At 37.9% G+C, this 9,426-nt stretch overlaps 1 pseudogene; it reads left to right on the plus strand.

Annotated features, from left to right (window-relative positions):
• The first annotated feature begins 8,314 nt into the window (after positions 1 to 8,314).
• Positions 8,315 to 9,200, plus strand: LOC123232516 (annotated as a pseudogene).
• Positions 9,201 to 9,426: the final 226 nt, after the last annotated feature.

The following is a 9,426-nucleotide window of genomic DNA, read 5'->3' on the forward strand; positions in this document are numbered from 1 at the left end:
AGGGGAGGGGAGGGAAAGGGAAGGGAGGGAAGGGAAGGGAGGGAAGGGAAGGGAAGGGAAATGACTCTTCCTTTTAGATATTTAATATACCATGTATTAGAGGTGGTCATCTGATATCTGGAACAAGTAAGGGCTACAGTGTTAAACTAATATTAAATACAAGTTAATTTTTAAAAAATATTTTCTGCCCAAATGAATCATTTTTCACACCTCACTTTGAAGACTACTGAAGTAGATGACAAATAAAACCCCTTCTAGTTCTAAATATATAACTCAAAGAATTAGTAAATGAATTTCTTTCAAAAGGCAGGGCAAAAACCAACTCATCATATTTTGATTCATTGCCATCATCTTCACAACTGATACTGGTACACCCTTTCTGGATATTTTTCTTTTTTAAAATAATTTCATTATAAATTCACATGGAGGATTTGTGATTTCTTTAGATAATAGAATTTACAATAAGCAATTTTCCTCTGTTAATGCAGATTTTAAATTGAAATCCATCAGGATTTATAATATATATTACATGAGGCACACAGAGGTTAAATTCACTCATTCAGGTAGGAAGAATGAAAAGTGGAATTTAAATTCATATCTTTCCAACTACAAGTGCAGCACTTTATCTACTACACCAGTTTACCTTTTAATTATTAGGCAATCAAACAAGAAATACAAATATGAAATATGAAAACAATTTCCAAAAAATACTATACATGAAATAATTTTTTCATGAACTTCTTTTTCAAAGCACATTCACATACCTTAATCTCCCAATACTTTTCTGAGATAAGAATTCTTTGTTTGCAGGACTTAATCCTTACTGATTGGAGTGGTGTTTAAAAGAATAACAGTGCATTTATAATAATTAGAAGGAAAAGGGAAGAGATAAAACAAATAGGCAGAATAAGGTCATTACAATACATCCTTTTCATTTATCCCTATTTGACCAAACATTTGCCTTGTTTAATGTGAGTAGTATTCATTTAATCATGACATGCTAAGAAATTAAACCCCCTTTCTATATAATGTTTCATTTTACCCATTATCTTAAATGATGCTTTCTTGAGAACTGACAGTGCAGTCAGTTTGACATTCTGGCTGGGATTCATGGAATAAAAAAAAAGACTTCTTTTTGATTAGGATTAATTTCTTTGCCACAAATAGAACATGCAATATCCATTGTTATTGGATCCAAAGTCCTTAAAATAATGGCTATAGCACTGAAAGTAAATAAACAAGGATATGAAAAGAGGATGATGTCTTGGATATGATCCAAGGATATTTCAAGAGCAAAAAAAACAAACAAAAAAAAAAGATGGTCTGAATGATGATTTTCAAAAATCCTAGTCCATTATTGACCCTACCATCATTAATGCTTTCCATCCATGACAAACAACTTTTCCAATGATTTCATGTGTGCTACCCAACCAATAAAGCAAGGTAAGATTGTGCTTATATCTAACAGGGCAGAACCTATTCAATGTAATTCAAATCAACATTTTTAAGCATCTACTTTTTACAAGTATCCATGCTGGACACTGGGGATATACAGTATGAATTGTAAAATATGGCATAGAGATTGCTTTCAAGAATTTTATTAATGGGAGTTAGAGAAGTCAGAAAAATCACCTGACTATGAATTATGTTGATATAAGGAATACTAAAATAATTGTAAATATGGGTCCAGACAAGAAAAAGAAAAAAGGAAAACCATATTCTATTAAGTGCTCAGAGAAATGTAAGGAACAAAATTAGATCATCTTTTTTTGGTGGCAGAAGAAGGTAGGATAGGGAAGTTGAGGAGGAATGTGTAAAGGAATACTGTAGTTTTAACAAGCAGATCTGAAAATGCGTTAACTCTTAAAAGGTCTCTAGTAAATTAATGTCATCATGCCTTATAGAATATTCACAATCAATAATTTTTGTAGCTCTTAATCTGCCTGTCTCATCTGTACGAGAGATTTTTTTTTGCCTGAAATCAACTTATAGTTTGACTCTGAAACTTCTCCACAGCAAATTATTTCTATGGAAAATAATCTTCTAATGATAAAGTCCATTTACGTTTGAGTTCACACCTAACCATCTGTTTCCCCAAATTGGAGATGCTGTTCATTAGAGTAAATTACTAAACTCTAATCTTCACCTAAAACTTCATATACATAGTTTCATCACTAAGGAATGGGGTAGAATTAAAACAAAAAAATTGTAAAGAGTTAGTAGAGTTGTGGTATCAAACACTATGTCAAATTCTTATTATGTATGTGGTTTGGATTAATCACTACCCAGCCTTGCTTATATCAAATGTAAAATGGTATTACATATGCATGCATGTATATAAATACCTGAGTCACAGGTTTGCAAAGAGAAACACATTAGAAATAGATATAAAGCATTTTGAAAATGTTTTAGCACTATATATCTCTGAAGACAATGTAGTATAGTGGAAAGAATGTGGGACTCGAGATCTGTAAATCAATTGGTTAAAATCTCATCTCTGACAATTAGAGTGTTGTAGTTAGTCAATTCACTTCTCTAAGTCTCAGTTTCATCATCTGTACAATAGAGATATCTCTAGTTTTTAACTCAAAGAGTTTTTGGAAGGAGCAAATGAAATTATAAATGTAATGCATTCTTCAAACCTTTAAACATAATTTAAATGTCCTTTTTTATTAAGACAATAGAACACAAAACTGGGTTTTTCTTAGATTAAGGAGGTATAATCATACAAAAATTTAGCAGAAAGACAAAGTTATTATTGTGGTATTATGCTTTTTCTATTAGGGCAGTACTACTGGGTAATTAGTTTCACCTCACTGTCTAAGCTGATATGGAAGATAGATTAAATAAATTCTATTTAGAAAAAGATCATAACTAATAGTGATGGATAAAGATTCAGAGAAGATTTTGGCTCATTAAAAGGAAAAAACTCTCTAAATATGAGTCATCCTAAAGTGAGGGAGCTCCTATGAATTAGTGAGCTTCTTTCAAGAGATCACTTCAGGCAAGGGCTTGATAACTTTATTGGGTATGTCACAGCAATGATTCTAGTTTAGCTATGAGTTGGACCAGACAACCCATCAGGAAAATAGCAGCTATGTAGTACAGAGCAATAGACTTCTTGGAATCAGGAAGACTTGAGTTAAAATATTGCTGCAAACACTTAATAACTGTGTGACCCGGGTCAAACCACTTAACCTCTTAGCCTCTGTTTCTTCATCTGCAAATTAGTCATAATAACAAAACCCACTTTACAGAGTCATTGTTAGTATCAAATGAGATGTTATGTAAATTGCTTTACAAACTTAAAGGGCTATCAAAATGCTATTATTATTTGTTATTATTATAACTGGATGCCCCTTCCTGATATAAGCATTCTATTCATCAACTTCTATATCATCTGTATCAAATAAGACGATTCATATAATGTGTTTAACACAGTTCTTATTTCTCTCCCTCCTTTTTTGTTGTTGTTGTTGCTTTCCTTCCTTCTTTGCTTTCTGCCTTCCTGTGATTTTGTAAACTTTGATGAATAAATCTTTGGAACTGAGGATTTAATTTTCATTAAAATTTTTTTCTTTAAGACTCATATTCCTGGCAACACATTGTTCCTACTTTTACTGAAGAACAGTACTATTGTTTGAATGTGACCAATATTTCAATCTGGAGATAAATAGAGCACTCCATTCCATCTACGAGTATGTCACTTCAGCCATGTTTTTCCTCTTCCTCTCCTCTTTTTTGACCTTTGAACTAATTGTCAATTCAAATTTTCCTCTCTAGCAGAGTTGAGAAAATCAGAGATTTCATAAGGATCTGAACTGGCCCTCCTGGCATCAAACTAACTTTGTGTAAGTTATGCCTTGGGGCCTCAGGCAGAAAGGTCGTGTTGCTACACAAGATGATGCTCTCAGTAGTTATGGAAATGGCTACTCCTAGCTCTGAAATTCAATGATTCAATCCTTCTGAGGTCTCTCAACACTTAGCATTGCTGAAATTTGAAGAACAGCTACCCAAGGTCTTTTTCTCCCCTTGCTCAATGTAATTATACTTTCAAATGCCTGCATACTATACCCAGGAGCTAAAGAAAATCAAGAAGAAAGCCTAAAGGAAATCACCACAACTATGCCTCTGTTTTTCTTTCATATTTCAAAAGATATCTATAAAGGTTTAAGTAGCTGATGGGGAAGTGGGGAGGGTATTTGAGTCTATGCTCATCAATATGAGAACAAGGGAAAATGGATCTGGCTAAATGAGCTGGGAGGAAGATACAGTTGTTAAGGTAGGTAAAGATAATGAACTCATGGAGAGCACATATTTTAGTGGCCTCACTACAAAGCTGACTTCCAGAGGGCACACATGCATTTGAAGGGAGAGTAGCTGTCTTTTCAGTTCTTATCTTCTGAACAATGCTTCCTTTTTCCTCCACAACTGTGGTCAGGATTAGAGAATGAGACCAAAGTATCATATACTTTGAATCTGATTCAGGCTGAAAATCAGCCTGTGGATTTCCACTAGCCCATGGAACAGGCACACATTTTCTTTGTTTTTTTTTTTTTTATTTTTTGGTTTTTTTTGCTTGGAGCTACTCTTTTCTCTGACTCTGAACTGTGATTTTATTGATTGAAGAGATTCAAGGTATATATAACATATTACCAATTGAACAGTGCTGTAACATAGACATGCTCACATTTCTCATCAATTGAAAATTATCTTTATCTACAAGAATGTGGCTTACTCCCAGTAGTGCATCTGTGTGTCTCAGGAACTGGCCAAATTCCATTTTACAGGTAAAGCAAACTCATTTACAAGCAAGATGTCAAAACTTGAAAAAAAGAAATAGCCTCATTCTTATACAAAAGGTTAGAGACATATGGCCTCAATATCACTTCATGTTCTGTTGACAATAAAGCTTTTTCTTCCTTTGAAAAGAAAATGTCAAGCACAAGTCAGGAAAATTGCCAGCCCTGCCTTAGTTAACTGGGATGAAATTTATTCCTAATATTTGTTCTCTTATAATTTAATAGCATTCTAACAATATCCAACTTCCTTTTAGTGTTTTGCATCAAAGTATAATAAAAAGAGATGGTAAAGGGGCTTTTAGCAGGGGATAAAAACTTTATGTGCATAAAGTCTCTAGTTAAATGCTTGTGGATGCTTATTTAGCTGTTTTTCTTCATTAAATATGAATTATAGCTCTTTAAATGCTGATTTGGAAATCAGAAAGGTTTAGTTTTACTCTGGTGCTTTATATCCACAGGCAACATAAATCCATTTAAAAGCTGATTTAAGAATGCAAGTTGGAGAAGCAAATTGCTGGTGATTTGATCCCATGAATTTGTTCATGCTCTATAACCAGAATCAGGTTGTACTGAGCAAGAAAATACTTTATTTGAATGTGTTCAGAAAAGATCTCTTAAGAGGGATAAAATGGGTAGTGGTGGGTTCAGGGCCTATGTATAAAGTCAAACTCACATAGAATAAAGTAGTGACCAATAATGAAAGAGACATTCTACATTAATCATCTATATTTCATGTGAAGTCAGCTTAAAAAATAACCATAATTTGGCTTCCTGCATGGAAAATATTGATAGCAAACATAATTGAAGGCACCAGTTTCAAAACTAATGTTCATTTGCAGTCTGCCTAATTCTGATTGTAAACCTCTGTGTCTTACTAATGCAATTATGTTACCACATTAAACTTAAAGGGCAGAATCTCTTTATCATTCATGACATATCAATAGTATTCCTCTGAGGTTATTTTCTGCATGTCCTAGCTCTTAGAAAAAGCTATTAAATCAAGCTGCTGTTGTCCCATTTTTCACAGGTCAAACTTAAGATGCCTCATATGTCAATTACTTCATTTAGAGACTACTGTGAAAATAGAAAACACTTTAACTATATTTACCCAGCATCCTTTTAAGTTACATGCTCATGTCCAGAGTGGGTGTCCCCCCCCCCATCCCTCACAGGTTTGGGGAGATAAATTTAGCTGAGACTCACACTTTGGGGCTCTTTTTTTTGGATCTTGTTCTTTTGGTAAAGTGATGCAGGTGTGGGACTCTGGCTCTCTGTGCTCTACTCACTTTACTAAAAGAATCTTTTTCTCCCCACTTTTTCACTTTATTATTAATTTTTTCTCACAATTTAATTTTGGCAACCATGAAGGGACAGAGAACTTTAAAGTGAGTAAGAGAAACCCGGGATTTTTCTCCTGTCATGGGCTCCCCTCTCCCTTCTCTTTTCTCCCTCTGGGAAACCCTTCAGAGCATTTTTCAGGCTCATTGCCTACACCTGCCCAACAGGAGAGTCAGGTAGCCGGATCTCTCCCTTGCAGAGGATGTTCCTGCTAACTCCTACTGTTACGGCAGCTTGCTGTTGCAGCTACTGGTAAGCTTTAAACTCTCTACCCCCAACCCCAGCCCAGTGGAGGGGGATTCTTTTTTCCCTCACTGGGCAGCTGGTTAGTTCCTAACCCCTGCAGGGGGTACTGGTCCTCTCTCCTAAGTCTTTAAAAAACACCCCCCAGTTTACTCCCTATATTCCTTCTTAGCTTAAAAAAACCCTCTTCCACTTTAGCTAAGAGGAGTCCTCACCCCTAAAACCAGACCATAATCCTTGGCTTAAACCTCCTCACCCCTGCCTTTGTAGCCAAATTCTCCATTTAGATTCCTGGAAAAAATGATTACCTTACTCTCACCTGGATTCTAGCCCTCCCTGTTGCTTTTTCTCCATTAGAGGCCAGTATTGACTATTTATCTAAATAATAATAATAATAATTTAAAAATTAAAAATATAAAAAATACATAGTAAATGGATAAAATTACATTGAAAATTATTTTGTTTTCATTTTCCTTTAATATGACCTTTGTAAATACAATACTAAGCAACATTATTGCTACTCTACAAGAAAACTTTTTGGCTTTGTTCATTTGGGAACCTTTAAGTTTTTGGATTGCCACCTTCTCCTTATGTTGATAGGAAATATTCTTTTCCAAATCATAATAAAACACAAAAAGTTACCATACATAAAATGAAAACTGAAATGCAGGCCAAGGTACAAATTCAATTGGACAATTTCAAACACTTCTTGCATGGTCTAATGGCAAAGAAAGATTCTATCCAAGTAATGTCTGATTTTTACAAGCCTGTTCCTGAACTACCAAGACAAATAGATCCTAAAATAGACATGGAAGACCCCTCTCCTATGTCTAAGTTGAAAAACCTCCTCTCTGGTATTGAGCAACTCCAAGCTAAACCTCCTTCCCCTACTCCTCCTGATGCCCTATCCTGCCCTATCCTTCTCCCACCCCATAACCAACCCCAGCCACAAGAAACCTTCCACCTCCTATCATACAGATTCCTACCTGTACTGCCTCTATATCCACACAGACAATTCCTAGGGAAGCAAACCACTGACAAATTCCCATGAAGGCCTCTTCCTCTTAGGGAAGTGCCCACCGTAGTACAAACTGGGAATGTGTTAACATTAAGACAACGTAGGCCTTTCACACCCCAGGATATACAAGAATTTAAACAGGATGTCCAATTTATGAAGATGAACCTATCCTAGGGGCTGGTGGGTGGGGCAGAGGAATTTACCCTTCCAGTAACCTCTGTCCCCCACCTTTTTTCAATTTAGGAGGAGGGGAAGACATCCACCAACCCTCCAAAACCCCAATGGGGCTCCTACAAGTTACTGATACTGAAGGGAAGGAGGAAGTGAAATAATTCCTTTTTGAAACATCTTTTTAATTGCAGCAAAGGGAAAGAACTCAGGGCACTTGTGGAAGCAGGAGATAGAAGAAGGTCCCTGGACAAAAGGGAGTCCCCAGTGGCTTCAGCTCTAGCTGCACTATGCAACGATATTGTGACATCTCTGGTTCTTGCTCAGGCTTCTGTAAAGGTACTGTCAGACAGATGTGCTGAAAGCTGCCAGAGACTGGGTGGTCAGGAGAGAGGTAGGAAGAGAAGAGGGCCTTGGACTTTGGTCTTTCATCTCAATCTCTCCAGCAACTCCTTTTTTTTTTTAATCCTGGGACTCCATTCTAGGAGCATAGGGCCACAACCAGTAGGCAATGGGTCGCTCAGGGTCACCCAGCTGGGAATTGTCTGAGCCTGGATTTGAACCTAGGACCTTTCGTCTCTAGGCCTGGCTCTCCATCCACTGAGCTAGCCCAGCTGCCCCTACTTTAGGTTGCAGTTTCTTTAGCAGATGTAGTTTTTACAGGGTGGGGTTGCTAGCCCCATGCCCAACCCTCCTCCTTTTTCATCCGGGCTAGGGACCGTCCTTAGCCCAGCAACTCCTAGGCATGTCTAAAGGACCCGATTCTCTTGTCATGGCCCCCTCTCCTTGACTGAGTCAGTTTGTAACCTGGACTGCCCTGAGGAGCCTCAGCAGCCTTATGGACTTGGACAGGGGTATGTCCCAGGAACCAAGGCCAAGCAAACTCTTCTCAGCTCCAGTGCTGCAGGGCCAACAACAGCAGTCCAGCCCCTCTACCTGTTTGAGCCCCATTATTCACCACTGGACCTGTTCTATCCCAAGCTCCCTCGAGTGCAAGAAAAAGGCATCGGGGACTGCGGGGGTTTGGGGGTGGGGGCCATTGCCAACCTGGCTGTAGTCATCAGAACCAGGAGCAATTTGCAGATGCATTGGCATTGGAGCTGTCCCAAGTAAAGATCTTCAATGCCGGAGAAGACCCATCAATCCCGATGCATATCCTCTCAAGGCAGTCCATCAACACCAACCTCTGCTGCAGTAGCCAGGACCTGAAATTCACCCTCCGGCCCCTCGTTCTGGACTTCCTGCAGCCTGTAGACTGTAGTGATTTCTCTACCCAGCTACAAAACCAGCAGGTCTGCCTGGAGTGGGTGACAAGCTCAGACCTTGACTTAAGTGGCACCATCTAGGTGCTTAACGTGGCCTTTGAGAAGCAGGTGACTGTGTGCTACACCTACAATAGCCCAGCAAGAAGCAGGATCCCGCTGGCATGGTAGAGCTAGTGATTCAGATGTGTTCACTTTCTGATTCTACCTTCTGGGGCTCAATTCTGTGGTCCAGTTTGTGATCTGATACCGAGTTGGGGGAGAGGAGTACTAGGATAACAAGGAAGGCCAAAACGACAGCCTCAGATGACAGACCATCCTCCCAAAGTGCCCCAGGAAGGTGAGGAGAGCTAGATCCACTTTATTTGAGTTAGGGTCAAGGAGAATTTTTGTTGGGGTGAACCTTGCTTTCAGGAAGAGAAATGTAGGGGTTCTATAAGAGCCCTGAAGTGTTTGTCTATCTTGTGAACATCCTGGAACATTTCTAGCACCTTATTCTGCATGTCAATATTCAAAAAGGCCTCTTTTACATAGAAGCTATACTAGCAGAAATGGCAATAAAATATTAATATAAAAATGAAGACAGGGCCATAAT

This window comes from Gracilinanus agilis, chromosome 1 (assembly GCF_016433145.1).
Source record: "Gracilinanus agilis isolate LMUSP501 chromosome 1, AgileGrace, whole genome shotgun sequence".
Classification (NCBI taxonomy): Eukaryota; Metazoa; Chordata; class Mammalia; order Didelphimorphia; family Didelphidae; genus Gracilinanus; species Gracilinanus agilis.